This window comes from Gopherus flavomarginatus, chromosome 11 (assembly GCF_025201925.1).
Source record: "Gopherus flavomarginatus isolate rGopFla2 chromosome 11, rGopFla2.mat.asm, whole genome shotgun sequence".
NCBI lineage: Eukaryota > Metazoa > Chordata > Testudines > Testudinidae > Gopherus > Gopherus flavomarginatus.
Window position 1 is genome coordinate 19730821 of NC_066627.1, and position 7569 is coordinate 19738389.

Sequence of the window (7569 nt, forward strand, 5' to 3'; positions counted from 1 at the left end):
AAGCTAGAAATCCACTTATCCAAGACAGCTGCTAGCTGGAGGCACAGCCAGCTGTTCATAAGGATTCCATAGTGCAGTGGTTTCTATAAGGCTAAATACCGATCATAAGACATGGCCAAAAAGAGATAACATTCGGTAGTTGCTAGAAAATCAAATAAAGCCAATTGTGTGATGCAGCCCTCCACAGAAATGGTTCTGTCCCCAGTCAGGAGACTGGCCAGCACCCTGGGCAGGACGGTGGAGGTGTAGCAGATCTCCAGGCAGGACAAGTTCCCCAGAAAGAAGTACATTGGTGTGTGAAGGTGCAGATCAGCCACAACTAGTGCAACAATGAGCAGGTTCCCAGCCATGGTCACAACGTAGATCACTAGAAACAGCAGGAAGAGAAGAGTCCACAGCCAATGCTGATTCCTGAATCCCAGGAGGATGAATTCCATGATGAATGTTTGATTTCCACCTTCTGCTTTCTCCATGAGCTGTACCTGTATGAAGAAAAGCACCAAACACTGGAATAATTTCCTCAGCTATTAAACAATAGAAAGTTTCCTCCATTCAATTACATGAAAGTTCAAAGAGGAAAATGAGAAAGTCACATATTGTCTTCTAGGGCCATGTAATTTGGACCTGTGAATCTCAGTGAGGAACATAGGTACTGACATACACAAGAAGAGCAGTGATTCGTCTAATCTGGAGTCCTGTCTTTAAGAGCAGCCAATACCAGTTGCTCTAGAAAAATTTTCATCTCCCTTAAAGCCCTTGCCACAATCTCATATATATGGGAAATGTTTTCCCCAGACAGTGGAGTTGTAGCCATGTTGGTAGCCAGGTATTACAGAGACAAGCTAGGGGAGGTAACATCTTTTATTGTTCCAACAGAAATGATCACCCACCTTGTTTCCCCAGACAGTTAATTCTTGGCCTATGTCATAAAACCTTCTATGTTTTATACTTTGTTGGTGTAACTAGACATCTGCATTCGTTGTGAGGTGATTGTCAGGCCCCAATTACCGTAGTATCTGAGCACCTCACAGTCCTTAATGTATTTGTCCCCACAAGGCCGCAATGAGATTGGAAAACCTTTTAATGCCCATTGTACAGATGGAGAACTGAGGCCCTAAGTGATTCCCCCAAAGGCCTCCAAGCCCTAACCCTAACCCTGATGGAGCTTCTCTGTCCCATTCATCAGTCCTTAACCTCTCGCACATCCCCTTTTGTTCCTCTCCTCCTTAAATTAAACCCCCTCAGACTCTTTTCTGAGGTTGGGATATTCAAAGGGACCTAACAAAATTTACACTATTGAAAATCAGGAGGATTTGGTCACTGGATTCCCTTGAAATTCCCAGCCCCATTAAACTCTGCCCATCCAGGCATCTGCTTCTCTGCTCCATTCCCAGCCCCATTCAGCAGGTGGGAAAAGGAGAGACCCTCTCATCCCCCAGCTCTGATACACCAGGTGCAGCACAGGAGCCTGCAGGTTAGTGCCAGCAAACAGGGCGTGAGCATGCTCACCTCATGCTTGTGCCTGAGACACTGACCAGCAGCGCAGCAGGGAAACGGCCTCTGACCAGCGCCCTGCCCCGTGCACAAAGGGAGACCTCAGCAGCCATGCACAGAGCCCTCCCATGCCCCTCCTTGGCCACCAGAGACATGCTTTACCCCAGCCGCACTCTACAGCCCAGCTGACAAGTGAGTCTGGGCCTGGCCTGGTGCCATGCTCCCAGCAACGCTTTGCAGTGCCGCAAGGGCAGGGAGTAGGAAGTGAGATGGAGCAGGAAATGTACAGCTCCAGGGTGCTCCAGCTGGTCTCCTTCCCGCTACGGCACCGCTTCTTCCTCCCTGAGATCCCCAGTATCTGATTAAGGGCTTGTCAAAATGAAAAGCTGGGGTGTGACTCTCCAGCACACTAGCCTGCCACTTACTAACACTGCATCGACCCTGCTGCAGTGCACTCAACGTTCCCAAGTGCACTTTGACCTCCTCCCATTTCAAACAGCACTAGGGCAAAGTCCACTAGGGGACTTGTAGTGCACAGTAGCAGGGTCCATGCAGCCCCTTACTGCACGGCAACCTAGAGTGCTGCAGATTTCCACCCCAGCAGGCCATGCACTAACTCACTGTGTGGACAAACTCCAGGAAGGATCAAATTTAAATTGAATCTGCTGCAGGAAACAGCAATGCTGAGTGGCTATGGGGATTAGGACTTGGTTTCCACTTCCAGGCTGTTCCCCACTTTGTCTCTTCCTCTCAGAGCTTGTCAGCAGGGTGGGGGAGTGCACTCAAGAGCAATGGGATTTCTAAAGGGCACCAGCAAGTTGCACGCGAACTGGTTCATAGAGACTCTTGCTGCTGCCCATTGAAATTTCCTTTGTGCACAACATTTGGTGCACTGTAGAATTGACACCCCGCGGTTGTGCCCACCAACCCACATGGATAAACCTGCATTCACTCGACAAACCTACCTTCTCCTGATGCACTGAGCTGGCACTTGCTTTCTTGCTTAATGCACACACCTGTGTATATTACAAGGGACCTTCATGCCTCCTGCTCTGGAGCCTCACAGGGTTTATAGAGGAAAGCTGCCTCGTGCTGCCTCAGGCGGTTGTTGGGATCTCCACTGAGGCTGCTGATAAGATCCCAGTGAAAGTGCCCTCAAGAGGGAATTCAGTGCTATGTTGCTTGTTAAAACAGTGTAAACATCGAGGCCACTGACTACTGAGGCCTGGTCTACACTACAGAGGTAGGTTAACGCAAAGCATCTTATGTCAACCTAACTGTGGAAGTCTCTTTGCTTAAATTTTGCTCCTGCCGAAGTAACTGCCTAGCTACGCTGACTTAATAACGACACAAGAGGCATAGCATCAAGGTCCACGTAGTTAGATTGATGCAGTGTCAGCGTAGACAGTGCGTTGCTTACATCAACTGTTACTGGCTTTCAGGAGCCTTCCCCACAACACCCTGCACTGACAGTACAATCGATACCAATGCTCCTGGTGAAGCCGCGCACCACCAACACAGGGAGCAAAGTGTAGACACACACAGGCGATGTAATTACTGTGGCAGCTGTATGCCGACATATGCTAGGTTGACTTAATTTTATAGTGTAGACATGGCCTGAGTAGAGCAGAATAAGTTGTTTCGGATTTGGCCCATAGAAGTTATTCTTTGCTGACTTTCTGGCCTAGATTGCCCATTCCAGGATGAATTAACAGGAGGGATATATGTAAGACATGGGAGGGAATTGTTCTCTCTACTCAACACTGGTGAGGCCTCAGCTGGAGTGCTGTGTCCAGTTCTGGGTGCTGCACTTTTAGAGGGATGGGGACAAATTAGATACAGTCCAAGGGAGAGCAATAAAAATGATTAAGAGTTTTAGAAAACCTGACCTATAAGGAAAGGTTGAAAGAATTGGGCATGTTTAGACTAGAGAAGAGAATGGTGGTGGGGGACATGATCCCAGGCTTCACAGATGTACCAGGTCATTAGAAAGAGGAGGATGATCAGTTGTTCTCCATGTGTATCGAGGGTAGGACAAGAAGGAATCTATAACAAATATGCAGGAGGTGGGAGGCACTGTGGAGCAACCTTGAGGCCTAGTGGAGAGACCATTGGACTGGAACTATTCCCACTGTGCTCCTGGTCTGCTGGTTGATTGTAGGCAAGTCACATTACCACTATGTGCCTCAGTTTCCCATCTGTAAAATGGGACTATTGCTGTAAAGCTCTGAGGGATCTGCTGATGAAAAGAACAATAGCAAAGGTAGGTCTTTTGATTATTAGTGAGCCCCTGTAGCACGTCAACTGCAAATTTAGATGAGAACTACAGCTGTGTAAAAGGCATTACAGTACCTTTTATCAACAAAAATTTCTCCTTCTGTTTAAAAACCTAGGAAATACAATGTCAAAAAACCTTGTCAACATAGAATTAAAGTGCCTGGTGATAGCTCGGGCCCTTCCAGAATGCTGAGTTCAGCTAAACTCAAACTTCTGAAAACCAGGAAACACAGAGAGAAGATAAATATCTACACAACCTTAACTCTGCCCTACTTGAGCGATGCCCCAGAACTCCCATAATGCACACCATTTCATTCTGCTTTTTCACTAGAATAGACAGGCACTACCTGCACTTGCCTTGCACTCAAACACTTATCTCGCTCCCCAAAAAGAACACTACCCATGTAAAATTTAGAACCCTCTTCACCCCTTTTCACAACCTCTTCACACAGGGCACCACCTAAACCTAGACTTCTCCCTATCCAGATTTAAATCCACAGATTGTTCTCATGTCCCACCTCACTACAGACAATGCCCATTCCAATACAGAATTGTGTCCACTGGGGCAGGAGCAGGGAACTGGGGTTTCCTTGCCAGGGGTCCTGTCAGTGGGGAGGTGGGTCTGTGCATTCACAAAGAGACTTGGGCACTGAGTGTCACAACTCTTAATTTTCTGGTGCCTAGAAAAATCACAGGGCTGCACAAAGCCTGCGTGGTGTTGCTACAATGGAGGAGAGATTGGCACATAAGAACGGGATCCATAGAAGGACCGCACACTCAGCTGACAGACACTCGAGCTAGCCAATGGGAGATGACGACGAAGGTGTGTGTGTCCTCAGCACGACCCCTCTCAGGAAGTTCAGCACCTAAATCTGGGCTGGAGCGGGAAGCGTCGCTCTGCTTGGGACTCTCAGCCTCTCTCTGAGTTAGACATGGACACCTCCTAGCTTTGAGTGCAATGTTTAGGCTATGCCGGGGTCACACCCTGGGTTCAAGTCCCCCAGCCCCAGAGTGGAGAAAGGATTTGCCATCCCTTAGGTATGTGTACTAACCACTGGGGTTACTGGTGGGAGAAGGACTCCCGCAGTCTCTCCTATTGAAGCTGTTCCTCTTGGCATAAATAATAAAAGAGGCCTTGGCCCAGAGACAGTAAATACAAAAAGGACTCTGTAACCTGGAAGGCCAAGTCCTCCCTGGGATGTGGGAGTCCTGGAATCCAAATGACTCTTTCATTATTTAAAATCTAGGAATCAATTAATTCAGATCCCAACCCCCAAATAATCTGCTCCCCCAACCCATGCCACCCACCTCCCCTCAATTGCCCACCCAGCCCCTGCTTAAACCATCTAACCTCTTGCTGCCCCATCCCCAAATAACTCTCAACAGAACCTCCTGCCAGAGCACCCCACCCATCCCACCTCCCTGCCACGCCAACCCCTATCTTGCCAAAAAAAAAACCCACCCCCTGCCACAAAGCCCCCTAATAACCCCTCTCCCCGAAAATATCACCCTGCCCATACCCTCTGTGATGGGTTCCCCCAGGGTGCCACCTGGAACTGGGTTACCATCAAGCCCTGCTGACCCACCAGCCTGGGCTCCCTCTTACACTATGCTGCTATGACAAGGTGCCAGGCCCTCCAGGCTCCAACTTACACTTTCACCAGCATACATACCAGTAGGGATACACCCAGATGCAGTTACATGCAGGCACTCTAACCAGCCCCTGCATAGGAAGGCTACAGCTAGGGCACCTCCCAGCTCCTCAGGCACATACCTCCTCTGGACTATAAACCCAAAATTATACCATCCTATGCTGAACAAGGAACTGTACAGCATAAGCTCATAGAATTCAACCACTCCCTTAATGGGGAGAGGAATATGCAAATACCTTGTACCCTTGAGGTATGATTCCCACACACTGGTTCAAAATAGAGCAAAAATAAGTTTATTAACTACAAGAGATAGATTTTAAGTGACTATAAAGGACAGCAAACAAATCAAAGCAGATTACCTAGCAAATAAACAAAAAACACAGTGTAAACTTAATATACTAAATAGAGTGGCTTTGAATAGCAGATTCTCACCCTAAGATAGGATACAAGCAGGATACATATTCTTAAGGGGCAAGCTGCACTTGTTTATAGCTTGGAATTCCCAGGTGTTCCAGTCACAAGCTAAAAATCCCTTTAGCCTGGATCCAGCATTTCCCCCAGTTCAGACTTTGTTCCTCAGATGTTTCCAGGTGTCCTTCTGTAGGAAGAGTGAGGTACTATCATGATGTCATTTCCCCTTTTATATCTTCTCCCCGCTTGCTGAAAAGCTCTTTTGCTGTGATCTGGGTCAAAGAGTTCCCATTGTGTAGTGCTATCTCTGAGAGGTTTCTATTGTACACAGATCCTGAGGTAATCCTTGTGCTTGTCTGCATTTCCTCAGTAAACCATTAACACTATTTGTCCTTTTTACTGTTGTACCTGAAAGGTTGCTTGTGGGTGTTTTCAAACTCATGTTTCAGTAACACATACATAGCCAAACTTCATAACTTCACATACCATGATAACACATACAATCCAATAAAATATTACTGCCTAGCAGATCAAGACATTTATAATGATACCTCACAAGGCCTGCTTTGTACAAAACATATCCTGGGGAATATTGGGGTGCCAGGGTGACACACCCTGCAGGCCCCAAACGCTTTCCTCCACCACTACTCACCATCCCCCAGCCCCATCCCTCAATAAACCCACTTCTTAAAACCTCCTTCACCTCCATCCCCCACCATCCTCAAATCACTTCCACCCCCCAAAACTCCCTCTAAATTCACTCCAGCCCCACCCACCCCACTGCCTCACCACCCTTACTCCCGCCAGGCCATTCTGCATCCCCCAATATTCACTTCCTTCTACCCTACACATCAGCCCAAATTCCCCAATTCCTGGCTGCAACAACTCCCCTCTCCCTTCTTCAGCTGCTCCTGTCTCTTGGGGCTCATCATGGAATGCCCCACAGACCACCTCATCCCCCTACCCTGGCACCAGCATATCACCTTCACTGTGTGTGGGGCTGGGGAACTTTCCCCTCCTTAGCCCTCTCCTTCCTTGTCCCCTTCGAGTCATCGGACGGCTCTGCCCCCACTCACTCAGAGGAGCCCCCTCAGCAAATCTCTTCATGATGAGAGCCAATGGGATGGAGTGGGGAGCTGGGCCCAGCCCCAAAGGACACTGATGTGGGGTGAGTAGGGAGCAGGCTGGCTCACCAACCCCCTTTCCCCTCGCTGGGGCATCATCTCCATACCAGGCCAGGGTAGAGACAGCGAAAGCAGGGCCTGACAGTTCTACTGAGCTCCCCCAAAGAAGATCTTCACCACCCGCCAGGGCACTGGCTCTAAGGGAGCAATCCCGGCTGGCCTACTCTGGCCTCTGCTGAGCAGGAGATCAGACTAAAATGACCAGAATCGACTTTTTTTCACCTTAAAAGCTATGAATCTCCCAGCTCCCCTCCCCTCAGGAAGAATCGGTTAACAGGGAAGCATGACTCTTGCAAGGTGGAGAGAAGGGGGGCAGGTGTGAGTCCAGGGACCCCTCTCTCTCTCCTGACTCCTGCTCAGCTGAGTAGAAAAGAGCACAGTGAAAACCACAGTGATCTCCTGGGGCACAGACCATTCCTCTCCCCTCTCTGGAAACAGCCCAGGACTGAGCAGTGCACCTACACGCTAGTAATAAACCATAAACCTTGAACATTGGCAGGGAGTCTATAGTGCGACAGAGATGGGGCTTGTTAAAAACCCCACATACTGAG